This window comes from Protopterus annectens, chromosome 2.part1, assembly GCF_019279795.1.
Source record: "Protopterus annectens isolate FY-2018-M chromosome 2.part1, PAN1.0, whole genome shotgun sequence".
Lineage (NCBI taxonomy): Eukaryota > Metazoa > Chordata > Ceratodontiformes > Protopteridae > Protopterus > Protopterus annectens.
The window spans coordinates 68553217-68570302 of record NC_056729.1 but is presented as its reverse complement, the minus strand read 5'-3'; the positions used below and the strand labels follow the sequence as shown (position 1 = coordinate 68570302).

General features: G+C 44.9%; 1 protein-coding gene across 2 annotated transcripts in view; it reads left to right on the top strand.

Annotated features, from left to right (window-relative positions):
- NCAPG2 (non-SMC condensin II complex subunit G2) overlaps positions 1-17086 on the top strand; it is a 1874483-nt gene that overhangs the window by 1607786 nt on the left and 249611 nt on the right. The gene's annotated exons all lie outside the window — the stretch shown is intronic.

Here is a 17086-nt window from a genome sequence, read left to right as displayed (position 1 = left end):
CTGTTTCAAAATGGATAGCCCACTGCATCCATTTTTGCTATTCATTTCATGGGAAAACAGTGCCAGGATACATCAGATCACACTCCACCAGGGCAACAGCTACCTCAGCAGCATATGTCAGGGGGGTTCCAACCAAGGACATTTTGGACGCAGCTACTTGGAGTTCAGTGCACACTTTTACCAAGCACTACCACCTGCCACTATACTCTAAATCTAGAGCGGACTTTGCCACCGCAGTCCTGCAGGGCATTCTAGCCCCTCCTAATTCAGCCTAATACCAGCCACCCTTCCATAGCTTTGGGATTCACCCAAGTGTAATGACTGCAGCAGTATGGCACGATGAACATAGTACAGTTTTGTACCTACCATAAATGTAGATGTTCGAGTGCACATGCTGCTGCAGTCCAGGTTTCCCTCCCTCCATCCCCTCTCAGGACAGGGCTTATGACAAACACCTCCAGCATACATCCAACTTGGGGTACTCCTATATGGTCTATTTGCTTACAACTACTGATTAGGTTTATCTACTTATGTAAGTTTGCATAACATCATGTATTGCCTGCCGATTTGGTGGCACCTGACATCTGGGGCAAGAAAAACTGAAGAAAATGGCGTCAGCTGCCTCTTTTATACCCCTGCCGCTCTGACGTCAGGGAAGAAGCGACAACAACCGACGCCGGACCAAGACTTTGGAATTCGGCCGACTGAGGACCCGCCTGACGGCAGGATAACCCAAGTGTAATGACTGCAGCAGTATGTGCACTCGAACATCTACATTTATGGTAGGTACAAAACTGTACTATACTGGCTTCAGACAATACATTTTGCAGCTACTTTATTTCCACAGTGGCTATCAGAATTTGCATTGTTCATTATCAGGGTGAAAGTTTGCAATATATTGTGATCCTGACAAGAGTACTTAATGATGTTGGCCAGAAAAGTGTATTAAAACTCATCTGGACTGCTGACATGAGTACAGTGTAGTTAATGTCTTATTTGTAACTGCAGTTTAGTATCTGCCTTAAACCCATGCTCGTATACACTCCTTTCCAGATGATATTAAGGAGCACCTTAGAAATTCTAACATTAATGACTTGCAGCTTGTTTGTTCCATCACAGAAAAGTTTTGAGGGAGCTGGACAAAAAAGTATAACACAATATAAAAATTGCTGGTACTTACGTATTATCGCAACCAGATTTTCACAGTAATGCTGGTTGCTTCAGTTTATGTGAAAAAACACAAATAAAGTCTTATGAACTTTAACAACATGTTTTATGTAATGTTTATAAGGTTTAACTATGTTTACCATTAAAACCGCTGACAAAATAAGCCTTGAAAATAGGTTTCCCGTGTTTCTGCCAGCATCTCATGTCAGCTAAGCTTGTCCCATACTGCTTTATATGCGTTCCTTTTCTCGTGCCATCAAAAGAGTTGTCAAAACTGCAGTTAACAGGTTTTTCAAAGGCAGATAGGTTTTTACATTTTTAATTGGATAGGCAGGGAATAACAGAGTTACATTCCCTTCAAATTTTTAGGTACATGTCATACGCTACACAGTCTTACTGCATGTTTTATATCAGAATATACACCTTCAGAACTTTCAAGTATCAACACTACTGCTGTGACAGACATCACATTCATCCGAATGAAAATGCATGAAAGCAAAGGCAGCAAGCAACAGCTTTTGGCAGTAGATCCTTACTGAAAAGGTTTGGAAATGTAAGTACTAACTCCAAAAATAACAAAGTAAAGCAGAAAAATTAAATCCAGAAAGCAGCTTACATTTTACATTGTACGCTAAGTCCCACAGTGCTTTCAGGCCATCTCACTTACTGCAAGTTGCATATTGCACTACGAATTGTAATTGCTGACAGTTTACCACCACACAGAAAGACCAAACCAGCGAATGAGCACTCTGCAACGTTACAGCACTAAGAAAAGCAATAATCAGTGTGAAGTACAATATGTATTTATCAGAACATGCCACCATCCCTAAACTAAACAAAACAAAACCAGTACTGCGAACTTCTTCTGTGAAAAACGCCCCCCAGAATCGGCTGTCCACATAATCCGGTCTCCCTTTTAAAAAACATTACTTATTAGAACTCTCTCATTGAAAGGGTTATTTTCAAAGATGGTTACAAATTGTGAGAAAAACTGTTTACCAACAGCATGATTCCTGTGTCTGTGTTTTCCGTCTGAGGATTCCTTCCACATACTGAAAAAAAATCTTTCGTCAATAAGAGAGCAACCATGCCAATTTCATTGCGCGTTTTTAATGCACCCATAACAGGAAGAGAAATTTTTCAAATTTGTTTTCTTCCTGAAGATAATCCAAAGTTATTCTTTATCAATAAAGACTTAAAACAACACTTTACTGTGTTTCCTGCACTTGTTTTGATTCCATGAAATGAATTTCGCAACCGCGAAAATCTGGTTGCGATAATACGTAAGTACCAAATTGCTTTATTCCTCTGTACCAAAATACAGTAGAAGTTCTCCTTTAAAGACCTAGCCTGTTTACTGACGACAAACTATGCAGCAGCTATACCAGAAAAATTGTATGTAAAGGCAGACAGTCTATACTCTTCTTCCCCTTTGTAATAGTCAACTGTATCTTCTGTTGCAACTTGCCCTTCGTTCCACTTCTTCAGGGCCATAGAACAGTTATCACCCAATGCAATCTGTAGAGTGACACCCTCTCAACCCAAAGTTGAGGAACAAAAGAAAGGTACTTCTGTCTCTGTAAACTGTATCGAAGAGCTTTTACTAGCTCCTTGCTACTGTTTCAAGCACTTGTGCTCAGATTGCAAACAACTTAACGTATTCGTATAAGCAACCGCCATATCATCCATAACTCTTTAAATGAATCATGTTTATGAACTTGTACACAATCAGCTCTCCTGAGGTGCTGCTCATGCCTCTTAACAGTTTCCTCCCATGGTAGCTGCACTCTTTCCTTGACTCACTGACTTAACTATGGTACTGCACCTTCCCTTCCCAGTAACTAGGAGGCCAATATTTTGCCAGGCAGTGGTTACATATAATTTCTAACTCCTGTATGATCAAGGTTGTTTCAATTAAGGTACAAAGGATTCTTCACAAATCTTAGAATTCTGAGTCTCATTTCAGACATACCAGTATCTTGGATATCTGCCAATTCCATTGATAGAGCAGTTTCTGGTGAAGATAACAGCTATATTGTTACATTTTTAGTTGATGTACAAGAAGAAACCTTATAGTAGTTTACCGACCAGGTTCATCTTGTCCACCAGTCACAATCTGGCTGTCTTTTCTTGAAACTGGCACACTCAAGAGGTATGTGTCCAAGGTTCTAGCCTTTACAGTGGTGACACACACAGCATGCAAAACCCTTAAATGCATTAGTTTGCCTAAACCATTTAGCAGATACACACTTTCCACTAATCGAGAAGAGTTAAAGTAATAAGGATTTAAAAAGAAACAGAAAAGTAGCCAAGATATGTTTTAGAATTTTCAGGTGTGAGGCCTTCTGCAGCTTTAGAGAGAGAGAGCGCAGTTTTACACACATTGCTGGCATCCTAGAGCATAGAGACAATGGAAGGTTGAAGCATTGCCATCATCCATGTTGACTTAGAAGAGTTTTTGTTTGATCCTAACATTTTCCCCACTTTCTTCTTGGCCACGAGGCACATTGCAGTACCTCAAACACACTGAGACTGAGTGCATGTCTACAGTCTTGTGCCCCAGCTAGTGTGTGTGCGCACTTGCACGTCTTAACAGGGCTATACCTTCCAATCTATCACTAGGACAGGAGTTTTAATCCCAAACTTTACCTCATCTTAGAGCTGTTGCAGCTGGGCTATACCAATTCCTTGTCTCTGAGATGAGCAAAGTGGTATTGGCCTCACTTTCCCTTGCTTGAATTCCTGATTCTTATGGCACCCAGGCTACTAACTGAACAGTGGTCATATTTGGCGAACCAAACTTGTGTACCTTGGAGGCAGTTAACTCTCACACCAACAGTGTTAGTTGAGTACCGTTCCACTTTACACCTAGAGCTCTAGATCTGTGGTCTGGTCCTGTCTGGAGTGAGCACATCACATGCTGAGCGCAAACATTGCTATTGTTCCAGTCTTGCATAATCACATTACTGACTTGGCGGCAGTTATTGTGACTGGTAACAAGCTAGAATGTAAATGTGTGATTTAAAATGAGCAAATAAAGTAAAAAAGGTGATTTACTTGTTTAGCTTAAAAGATTTTTCTCACATCCAAGCCTTCCAATATAGAGGATTGTATCTCATGATTGAGGGCTGTCGGGGTGCATGCATTAAGTGACTATGATTAATTTACACCTACTCCTTACAAGTAGTATAGGAGTATATAGCTGTGCAGTCTAAGGAAAAATCTCAACAGCCAGGGCCAGATGGAGGGGCTATTCAGATATAGCGATCAGAGTTCAGAATATGAGGGCCCCCTCCACAGATGACCCCTTAATTATCAACTGATACAGTAAGAACTTGTGTGCTTGTTGAGTCAAACATTTGGGGCTCTCAATTTTTGAAGTAAGTGCTGGAAATAGTTATGCCTCTAGTGGAGTGGCTTTTGACTGCAGCATACTTCACTTAACAGAGGACCCCCTAATGGGAGAAGACAATTAGTAGTCCTTTTGGTGACCAGATTTGCTTTGCAACTTCCAGCACTTCTCAACCTGGACCAAAAAAGATGAACAGCTGCCCAATATTCCTAAACTTGTGTACTTCCTTCACATTGCACTGAACTGCTAGTGCAAAATTATAGTGTGGAAAGCTGCCTTTCCTAAGTGAAGAAAACCATGGTGAAATGCCTAATGCAATAAGAGTTGTCCTTGATAAGTCCGCTGCTATTTTTATCACCTGCCCAGCCAGAATTTTTTTTCAGATGTTCTAGTGTTTATAGTAGCAACATGATTTTAAAATAAAATGTAGATGTAAGAACTGGATCTGAAGAAGTCTTCAAGGGTAAAAGCACTTATCTCAGTAAGATCTATAAAAGGAATGTTCTGGTGTCAGTCTGTCTTTTGAAGGATAAGGATTTGGAACTGGATTTTTTTTTAGAAATAAAATTATTTAATTGAAGGGGTTGCTCTAACTACTTGGTCTCTCAACAGTCCTGTTTTGGAATTTTGGTTTGGCTTGGTGCATACTCCCTGCATGCAGCCAAGTTGAACTGGAGATGCGAGAGTCCCCACCTGCAGGTGACCTTTGATTTTTTTATGTTAATATGCACAGGGACATTAAAAAAAAAAAAAAAAAAAAACAGCTCTACCAGGTGTCCCTATGCCATCAGTTTCAGGACAACAGCCACACCAGTACTGCCTTTATTATTTTAGGAGAAAACATGACCTGAAACCAGCAGAGTTTTAACTTAGGCTGTGAGGGCTTACTGTTGATGTTGCTTGGGGAGGGGCGAACTTCCTAACACTTAAGATCGTATGAGGTGCCTAACGGTCAGGAGGTCCTGGTCTCCGAGTTGGACAAGTGTCTTCCCTTACCCCTGGATTACCTCTCACTTGCCAGAGGTTTTTTGAGGCTGAAGCAGTCCTCTGTGGACTTCCTTTCTTGCAGAAATACTTGAATGTGCATCTGGGGAAGAAGCAGGAAGCATCTTGGGCCATCCCTGTGTGGAGCTGGTCATTAACAGTGCTATTAGTGTAGCCTGGAAACATCTGGACTGTACTCATCTGTCTTCCAAAAGGGAATATACCCAGTCCCCTAGATGAAAGGAGTAAGTCCCTTACCAAACAACCTCAAGCAGGTTCCTGTCTGAGTTCTTTGGCCCATCATAGGTCCAACAAACCACAATGTTTCAACAGGTTACTGCTAGACAGTCTGCCACTTTGGGCGTGTCAGGAAATAATCCATTGTTAGTGTCATCTACCCAAATTCCAGTCATTTGTATGAAAAATCTTTCTGAATCTTGACTGAAGGAGGATGTGGGGAAGACTGTATCATTTCTCCCAGCACCACTAGGCTATCACATTGCCTGTTGTAATTTGGATTATGGTAGTTCTATGACCCAGGACCACAAACTCAACATGTACCTTCACAAAATGCATTGACTGAGCTTGTTCTTAGAGGAGCACAGGAAAAGTATTCTCAAAGGGACAGTTGTTGGAGGAAGTTATGTCTGGCATGTTTCTCAAGACCTAGTAGATTACAAAAATGAAAAAAAAAAGCAAGCACTCACATCTGTAAGGGGAGCCTGTTTATGAAAGCATAGTAAACCTCAAAGAGGAAAAGCCTTCTCATAGATCAAGAAAGGCATTTGTCATCATTCATGGCCCATAATGTATTGGCCAAAGAGGACAACTCCAGCCCAACTGCAGTAGCTCTGTCACCTGAAGCTACACTTGGAACTGTAGTTCAAGATCACCCCACTCCCTCCTCACCATCAGACACGGATGCAGACATTTATGTGTAACAAGCCATGTATGGTGGTGTCTCTGTGATTAGATATTTCTCAGGACCAATCCACATTTCTTTCTAAAAGTGGTTTGTCAATTGTCACTGAACCAGTGCAGTCACCTCTTGTTTTTCTTCTGGATGAAAACAAGAGGAGCGAGACACCTTAGCACCTCGGATGTGCACTTTCAGCTCAGGTTTTACCTAAACATGCTGCATGAATTTAAAAAAACTGAGCAGCTGATTATTCTCTCCCTAGGAAAAGACAGACTGAGAATCTCCAAGAAAAACCTTCCCAAATAGATGAGCCAATGCATTGCCTTTTGCCATGATTTAGCTCACTGTCTTTTGAATAAGGATATGGCCAAAGGCATCTCCACTAGACATATTACCATTTCTCATGCTTATTTTAACAATGTTTCCACCGTAAGACTGCTTCGATGACAAAATGGGAGAAAGCCCTGACTAAGAGTTTGGTGACCCCAGTGTGGCTAAGGTCTCAGGTGCCTTTTGGAACTATCATGGGGGAAGAGAGGAATGATGATGATATTTTGCCAGCTAGTCTCTTTCAAGGGGGGAGACGCGTCCTGGTGCTTGTTCCCATGGAATTCCCTGATGAGGATCAGAGATCATACAGGAGCACTGGCTTTGAGGGGCATAAAGTAGTCTTGAGTAGTTGTGTTTCTTGTGGAAGCAGTTGACATACCCCCTAATGGCACCTCTATCACACATCAAACCCTAAGGTAGTACAATATGTGCACAGTGGGGTTAGTGGTAAGTGTAGAAATCAAGCCACTTATGATGGCCTATCCGTGCCCAGCCTTACCCTCTGGTGGGAGGAGGTTGATGATAGGCAGGGACAAAACAGTGTGAAAAAGAAAAATCGGATGTTGCCCATTTCATTCTGCCTCACTACTGGGTCTACTGATCCAATCTCCAGTCTGACTTGGCTGCTTCTCAAGGCTTATGATACGAGCCTCAAGTTCCTCACTTCTCCCATAATGACCCATTCCTCCTCTAACCTCTCAGATCTCTTTTGTCACCTTCCAGCTGAGAAGCAATTCCATAGCCTCATCAGAGATAAGTGATTATTTCCTATTTTTTGGTGTCTGTGTCCTATTTTTCTGTAGTAAATCTCTCCTTTTAGCTAGTATTAATACAGTTTATATTTTGTCTTTCCTCCCCTCCCCTTTTAGCTAGGTTTTTCACTGGCATTAGGGTTGTCTACCCCTCCCCCTCCATGTTTTCTTTTGCAGCCATTAATTCCTTGATGTCCTTCAAGGATGCATCTGCAGTCATCACATATGGGTTGTCCTGCCTCAGGCAGCCCTTCGGACGTCCGGATTCCAAAGTCTGGGTCTGGTCTCGGCTGATGTCGCACTTTCCCCGACGTCAGAGCGTCTGGGGTATAAAAGCATCAGCCAACGCCATTTTCCCCAGTCTTTCTTGCTGCGTGGTGCCCGAAGCAGAAGCAGTTCGCAAGTGCCGGTCGGCCAGCTCCTGTGATTCAGCTACCGAAGACTTCGAAAAAGCCAAGTACCCCGTTGGGGACTCTTTCTTGCCTCAGCCGATGTCAGATAAAGTTAATAATTGTTTAACTTGTGGGAAACAAATACCTCATAAGGATTTCCACTCTTACTGCCTCCCCTGCCTAGGCCCAGACCACGACGTCTCGGCCTGTTCAGCCTGTGCTTCCTTCAACCGACAAACTCTTAGACGTCGGTCTGAGTTTGCAGAGGAATTCTTTGGGGCTAGTTTTGCTTACAAGATGCCGTCGGGAGACTCCGACTTCGCATTTAGTTAAGAAACGGAAGGACAAGGACCGACACACGCGGGCCGCGGTTTCGGCTGAAACCACAGTCAGGCCTACCGCGAGTGTCTCGGTCTCTGCTGAAACCAAGTCCTTGGTACTTCCGATTACCGAAACCGCACAACCGACTTCCTCGGCCCCGGAGGCCCCGGCCGAGTCGGTTATTGAATTACCTACTGAAACTGGTGTCCAGGAACCGTCCGACACCATTCCTTTAGATAAATCTACTCCTGCACGTGGTGCAGCCAGACCTCCTGCATCCATGTCCATTAAGGCTTTCTCTAGGGCTAAAGCTGCTAAACTTTCTAAAGCTTTGCCTCCCAAGGTTACCTCTCAGAGACCCTCTACTGGCTCACAGATTCTTAGCTTAGCTGAGGATCTTATCTCCTTAATTAGAGTTCTTCTTTAACTGTTTGTATTAAAAAAAAATTCCTGGCATTTTTGCTTTTTCTGTGGTAGAGTTAGTGTAAATTGTTTTGGTCAGCTTATCTTTGGGGAGTGTGTGTGTCTGTCTGCCTGCCTGCCTGTGTCTTTACATTCTTCTGCTTTCAGCCTGTCTGACATACCTGCGTGTTTTAAAAGGTGTGCCTGCTGTGGACATACACCAGTAGGATGCCTACAAGGGGTGCGTGTATTGTGTTAGGCCATGACATTTGGAAGTGGAATGTGACACCTGTGCGGCTTTCAATCCCCATGCCCTTGCCGATCGTTGAAATAAGCTGATCAGATATTGTTAATCTTCTTTCCATTCATCACCGATGAGTTAGGTTCCAAGCCCTCATAACAGAGTTTGCCTAATACCAAGCTCGCGCCAGCCAAAAACTCTCGAGCTAAGCTTCTACCCATATTGCCCTTCTCCGTTACCCCAGATCTTGTTTGCCACGTATCTGTAAAGCTGCATTTCAGCTGAGCTCTCAGCTAAGTGAAAAACTTTTGCTATCTTTCAGGATATTTTTCCTTTCTCTAGTTGTTAATATTGATATTTCTACATCTTAAACCTATATTTAGACCTCTTCTGTTTCTACCCTTTTGGTAATCTTTTAAGTACCATTGGTGGTACAGGCTTCCTCCCTATCCTTGTGGTATTTCTTGAATACCATTGTTATATTTCTTCTATTTCCCTTTTCAGCTATCTGGTTGTTTTTTTTCGATATACATTTTGATAGATATAGTGGATATATAAGATATATTAGCACAGAGATAGTAGAGTTGAATTTTTGCTTTAGTTTTCTATCTAGTTTGTTGTGTGTAATTTTTCATGATGTCTGATAAGGGCACATCGGGGTTTAAGCACTGTACTTCGTGCAAGGGAAAACTGCCTAACAGTGATTCCCATGATGACTGTGTTTGTTTGAGTGTGCCCCATCTTTCGGTGCAAACCCCTGTGTGATTTCTCAAAGTTTCAGTCAGCGCACCTTGAACGAGCACAAAAACAAGCTGATTCTAAAAGGCGTACTTAAGTCGCCCTTTTTAGAGGCCCTTTCTGCGATGGCGGTCTCATCGCCTCCAATCAAGGTTAAGAAAAGGTCCCACTCTGTTCCCTCTTCACCATCGGGTGACCAGGGCAAATCTGTAAAGCCTAAAGTGCCTAAATTATCTTCAGAGCATAAATCTGCCTCATCAGCACCAAACTTGTCCTCTCCAGCTACGGCTGTTCCTATGTCGGCGCCAGCTTCGGCTCCGATACTGTCTCTGGCACCAACTATCGATCTTATTACTACGACTTCAGCACCGAGTGCCGCTTTGGCACAGTGCATACCTTCGATGCATATCTCTGCAATTACAACTTAACCTTCCGTGTCTACTCTGAGTGCCCCTTCGGCACTGAGCCCTTTTATTGTCCCGATAATGACGATTTTGACTCCACTGCTCCCAGTCTCCAAACTTGAGATATTGGTGCCAGTAGATTCCACACCACGGACCCAGTACTCTCCATCTACAGGCCCATTTCTAGGGCAGATATACAGTCAGTTTCTAGAATGACCTGACTTCCTATCGGGAGTATCCACTAAATCCACCAGGAGCCTTTCCAAGCTTGATGTGGGTGCGTCCTGTGGACAAGCTGTTGACAGCCAGGGGGATACCCACTCCTTTTAGGATCCATCCTCCTGCAGGACTTGGGTTGACTTCTCCACGAACTCCATCCTACTCTTCTCCTTTGACCATACCGGTTCCAAAGTCTTCAGCTCCTACGTCCTTTTCTGAACCCTCAGTCCCGGCACCTGTAGTGGACCTCACTGGGGCTCCAGGACTATCCCTTTGGCCTTCAGTCCACACTGAACCAGGCCTTCCTCAACCCCATGATTGGGCTGCAGGCTCGACTCATGGCATGGTTCCGAGTGTGTCCACTGTTCCTTCTGCACCGATCCTTGCTTTTGAGGCTCCATCCTTGGGAGCGGGTTCGATGGAGCAGGGTGTTACCCAGGTTCCGAGGTTGTCCTTCTCTGTTCTGGGCTCCCAGCCCTCTTCAGGCGGACCTGCTTTCCGAGCTATGGAGAGAGCACTTGCTTCTGGAAGCATTCCGCCGACGTCAGAACCCCAGACCTCCTTTCCTCCTGAGCTACAGCTGTCACAAGCCACCTCCCCAGGACACTGGGCAGGAAAGCTGCAGAACACCCCATTGCAGGGTTCCCCCTCTTCCGAGTCCTCCTCAGAAGCCCCCGCTGAGGAGCCCCCATGGAAGAGATCATGCAAGAGGAAACACGTAGACTCCCCTGAAGAGACTCTTAACAGAGGACATGGATTTCGATGGCGGTGAATGTTGAAACAGAGGGATGATTGGAAGCCCACTAACCCTTATTCCGAGGAGTCCGTGTTTCTACAGGCTTTCCGTGCCCGGCCGTCTATCTCTTAGGTGACCCCGCCTGCAGACGAGCTGGTGCAACTTGTGGTGCAGTGTGCCTGGAATAACCCTGATTCTGTTGAGTCGATTACTCGGACGCCTGACAAGTTACTTTCTCCCCCATGAGGAAAATCCATATTGGTCCAGAGATTTACCAGTTGATGCTATGGTGGTGGCGGCGGCCACGAAAAAGGATCTCACCGAAGAGAGTCATACTGTTCACCCGCCCAACAGAGAGTCCCGGGCTGTGGACAGATTAGGGAAGTGAGGTTTTGCTTCAGCAGTTTTTGCCATACGGTCTCTGAATTACTTGGCACATTTTATGAGACTCCAAAGAGACTTGGTTTCTGAACCCTCTGGAACACTCGCAGGACAGGTGTCTGACGAGGTAAGGGATAAAGTTGCCTGGCAGCTCGCAACCCTGGAATCTATCTCCAATTCGTCCATGAGGTTGCTCTCGCATGCAATCGAAGGGGCGGCTAGAGCTTCGGGTCAGGCATAGTCATGAGACCCCATGCCTCAATGCACCTCTGTGACTTCGCTGACCCTTTCAAGTCTTCCTTCCTGAATCCTCCAATCGAAGCATCTTCCCTTTTGTCCCCAAGGTGAAAGACACCCTGGCCAGGTGTGAGCAGGACGGTAGGACTCTGCCATAGGTCTACGTTTTTCCAATCCTCAACATTCCTTTTCCAGGAACCAGAGGAGCAGTAAAATGTGGCACAAAAAATCTCAGGGTCCTTTCCGTGCCACACGTGGTAATACCCCCAGGGGCAGAGGGGGTAACAATTCTGGAAGATGCCACTTCCGAGGCAGAGGGAATCCACGTAATGAGGGACCCAGGGATTCTTTCTCTGGGCAGCCTTAGCCCTCTTGAAGAGGGGCCCGATTGCTTTCCTCTGGAAGCAGTCTGGGGATGTTTCTCTCTGCACCAAGCTGCCTGGCATTCAGTAACCTCCAATCAGTGGGTGCAGAAGATCATAACTAAAGGCTACACCATTCCCCTCATTACTTATCCAAAACTTCCGACAAAACTTCCCGACGTTCCACCCCATCAAAGGGAAGAAGCAGCTGCAGAAATAAACAAGTTGTATCAAAAAAAGAGTCATCCAGTTAGTCCCACCAGACCAATGCAGATCTGGATTTTACTCAACATTCTTTTTGGTGCCAAAAAAGACAGGGGACTGGAGACCCATTATGGATCTCAGCAATTTAAACAAATCTGTTGCCCAGACAAAATTCTGGATGGTCGCGGTTCAGTCCATTCTCCCTTTTCTAAGGGAAGGCGATTGGATGTGTTTGATAGAGCTCCGGGACACGTATTACCACATCAAAATAGACAAACGCTCCAGGAGTCTAATTCGCTTCCAGTTAGGAGTCGGTCACTACCAGTTTCATGCCCTGCCATTCTGACTCTCTACAGCCCCCAGAGTGTTCACAAAGTGCATGGCAGTGGTTACAGCTCACTTGAGACTGCAAGGATTCCAGGTGTTTCCGTATTTGGATGATTGGCTCCTTACCGCCCCCACCAAGCATCTTCTGGTAACAGCCATGCAATATACTCTTTCCCTGGTGAGACTTTTGGGGATACAATAAACTGGGAGAAATTCAACCTGTCTCCCGTTCAGAACATAGAATTCATTGGAGCAGTCTTCCACACCCGTTTTTGTCTGGTGTCGCTCCCAGCTCACAGACTTCAGAGATTGAGGCTCCAGCTCCAAGTGGTACTCTGTCAAAACAAAGCCTCAGTGAGAGAGGTTCTTCAGGTTTTAGGATCCATGGCTGCTTCCATACCAATAGTGCCTCTTGTGAAACACATATGTGAATACTTCAATGGCTCTTACTATCTCAATGGTTTCCGAATTACCACCTTCTATGCTTTCAAATTCAGATAACCAGTTCTTGCAACCAGGACCTTCTTTGGTGGATGAGGCCAGACACAGAACTTTGGAGCCATCCATTCCAGCCCCCCCCCCCCAACCCAAAGCCATATTGACCATGGATGCTTCCCTGATAGGGTGGTGGGCCACTTCTAGAGAAAGACCGTCCAAGGCGCATGGTCAACATTGGAGGCCAACCTGCATATCAACGTTCTAGAACCAAGAGCGGTGCTGTTAGCCTTGTAGCATTAAAACCTGTTCTCCCTGCTGGAACAATTGCAATTCAGTTGGGCAACATGTCAGTAGTCTGGTATATCAACAAGCAAGGAGGAACCAAATCCTATCCCCTGTGTCGAGAGGCCATGAGAATTTGGCAGTGGGCGATAGCTTCCAACTACTTTCTGATAGTAACTCATATCCTGGGGATTTCCACCGTGATTGCAGACAATTTGAGCAGATGTATTCTCCTGCCTAACGAGTGGTCCATCAATCCCAACATAGTGGCAGAAATTTTCAGCTGTTGGGGCCAGCCTTGCTGCGACCTGTTCGCCTTCCCGTCAAACAACAAATGCAGCAGCTATTTTGCCCTATTTCCCCCCACAGGGGGTGTCCCCGAGGGATGCTCTGATTCATGATTGGCCCGTGGGACTGCTGTATGCCTATCCCCCCATTCCTCTAATACCCCAATTCATAAAGAAAGCTATTCGGTTAAAATGCAAAGTGACCCTCATAGCCCACTTTTGGCCTCGACAAGTTTGACTCCCCTTTCTTCGGTCTCATCTGTTATGTCAACTGTGGATTCTGGACCCTCTTCCAGACCTGATTTCTCACCCCCAAGGGTTGAGTCACCCGACCCTATCCATTCTCAAGCTGACAGCTTGGTTTCTCCACTTCCGTTAATCGCCAGGCAGGATGACCTTACCTCACCTGTTCATGACATTATTCTGGCCTCTCATAAGCCATCCACCAGAAGAATATATCTAGACAAATGGAAGAGGTTCTCTGTTTGGTCTAAGAGAAAGATGCTAGATCTGTACTCTTCTCCAGTCACAGCAGTTTTAGAATACCTATCAAAATTCTTCGAAGATGGAGCCGCAGCTTATACCATACCAGTACATCTAGCAGCTATCTCTAACTATCATAATGGGTTGGATGATTCTCCCCTTGTCTCGCTTCGGTTATGCAAAACTTTTCTTAAAATGATCTCTCACATTAGGCCTCCAGTCAGACAATCTATAGAGCCATGGAACCTCAAGTTAGTTCTTCAGTCCTTAACTCAATCCCGTTTTGAGCTGCATCGAAGTGTGACCTCAAATTCTTGTTGTGAAAGTCTCTCTTCCTGGTAGCCATCACGTCAGCCAGATGAATTTCTGAGCTTCAGGCGTTATGCACCAAAAGGCCATATCTAATCTTCCACGAGGACAGAGTATCACTCCGGACAAACCCATCTTTCCTCGGCAAAGTTGTTTCAGACTTTTCCATCAATCACACCATTGATTTGCCAGTATTTTACCCACATTTTACTAATAAAGGGAAATGCTGTCTACATTCCTTGGATGTGCACAGACAACTGAGATTTTATTTAAACAGGACCAAAGCAATACGTAAAACTGACCAACTTTTCATTTCCTTCTCTGGGCCGAGTATTGTCTCCAAGGTCACTTTATCAAAATGGTTAAGGGACTGCATATGCTACATTTATTCACTTGCAAAAAAACCTATGCTACAGAATGTTAAAGCCCATTCTACTAGATCTATGGCAACTTCTGTAGTCTTCCATTCCAGAGCTTCTATGAATGATATCTGTACAGAAGCCACTTGGGCTAACCCCTGCACTTTTATCAATCATTGCAAATTGGGTGTGGTCTCCAGAGGGAGAGCTGCCTTCGGCTCAATGGTACTCAGGAACATTCTTCCATAAGGGCCACCCAAGGAACATGAGGTAGCTGGGGATTCTGTCCCATCAGTGATGAATGGAAAGAAGATTAACAACATCAGATAAAGTTATGTCTTACCACAATGTTCCATCTGTGTTGTTGATCTTTATCCATTCATCACTTCTCACCCTCCTTCCCTCGCCAAAGGCTCCTGGAGGATACTTTGGGTCCAAGTGGTGAGTTAGGGCATTTGCGCAGAAATGGCCTCTGCTTTACTAGTACAAGATGGGCAAACTCGATCTGAGGTAACAGGGAGAAGGGCACTATGGGTAAGAAGCTTAGCTCAAGAGTTGTTGACTGGTACGAGCTTGGTATTAGGAGACTCAGTTCTGAGGGCTCGTAACCGAACCCATCAGTGATGCATGAAAGAAGATAAAGACAGATGGAATGTTATGGTAAGACATAACGTATTTTTTTTTCAGAGGTCTTTTACTGACCTCTGGAGCTCATACTCCTGCTTCTAAGAAGCAAGCGTAAGAAGCATGCACCCTCAGCATCCCTGGGGACCCACGTATTCTGTGCCAGAAAAAAATGTCAAAAATTATCTGATTCAACGACTTCATAGCCTATTGATCTCCACGCCTCTTCAGATCCGAGAAGTTCCTCTGATCCAACCAAATCTGCACCAGCTAAGACCCAAATGCTATCGACTCCCCTTTGGAGCCATTGACAGAAGACACTGACTTTGATGAGGGAGAAGGGTCCCGCGGGCTCCACCCGACAACAGCTCCTTTGGAGATATTTTGAAAATTCTGAAACAAAAGGGTAGCTGGTCATCCCAACTCCCTTCTTCCAAGGACTCTGTGTTTCTGGAGGCCTTTGAGACGGGCTCATTTACGTCTTACGTAATCCCACCAGCTCATTGATCTAGTCGCTTGCTGTGCATGGAAGAAGCCACAAACTGTGTAGCCCATTCCCAAGCATGTAGACAAATACCTCCACTGGGCTCACCTGGTTCAGGTAGCTCTAGGATCCATGTCAGCTGCTATTCTTCTGGTACCTTTGACAAGATTTTTCATGCAAGTTCTCCAATGGATCCTAGCTGTCCAGTGGTCTGTTCTGTATCATCTATTGTTGGCCCCCATAAGACTAACTCTGATATGCAATCATCATCTACAGTAGTGGATGCTTAGAAATGACCTCTATCTTAGCAGACCTTTTGCTCTTATTTGCCTATAGCCACAGTGACCATGGGCACTTCCCTGTTGGGGTGGGGGGACATTATCACGGGAGATTGGTCCAAGGTACATAGTCCACAACAGAGAACAAATTGCACATAAATGTCCTGGAGATGAGGGCAATTCTTCTTTCGTTGCAAGCCTTTCATGACTACCTCCCTCTGGGAACAATTGCAGTTCTAACAGACAACATGTCTGTTTGGTATATTAGTTAGCAAGCAAGGGGAAACCAGATCATACCCCCCCCCCCTTGCAGGGAGGTCATGAGTGTTTGGGAATGGGTGATCTCTTCAAACTGCTTTTTCATTGCAATGCACATTCCAGGGGAGTCCAATGTTCTGGCGGACAGATTGAACAGATCTATCATGAGTTCCACAAGTGGTCCCTGAGTCAATCAGTAGCGAATCAGATTTTCAGCTGTTGGGGCCAACCTTGCTGCAACCCGTTTGCCCTCTCCCCTGAACAACTTAGTGCAGCAAGTACTTTGCCCTGATCCCCCCCACTGGGTGAGTCACCCAGTGATGCTCTAGTCTATGATTGGCCACCAGGTCTCCTGTATACCTATCCTCTGAATCCCCTGATCCCCAAAGTCTTACAGAAAGCCAGCAGGTTGAAAAGCACTCTGATCATCATTGTCCCCTTTTCTGGCCTCATCAGGTATGATTTCCTTTCCTGCGGTCTCACAGCAAGTATACTTCATGGATAGTGGATCCCAGGCAGGATCTGATTTCCCATCCATCAGAACTTCAGAGTCCCCAGTCTGAGATCCCTAAGACTAACTGCTTGGGTTCTCCACTTCCAGTGATTCTAAAAAGTCCAGGCTGGCTTCCCCTGTTCGAGAGATTATACTTGCTTCTCGGAGGCCTTCTACCAAAAAAGTGTACAATAGTAAATGGAAGAGATTTTTCATTTGGGCATCGTGATGGAATATTGATCCTTTTTCTGCCTCTGTTTTGAACATTCTTATGTTTCGCAGTTCACTTTTTCGGAATGAGGCTAGTTTTTCCACCATAAAGT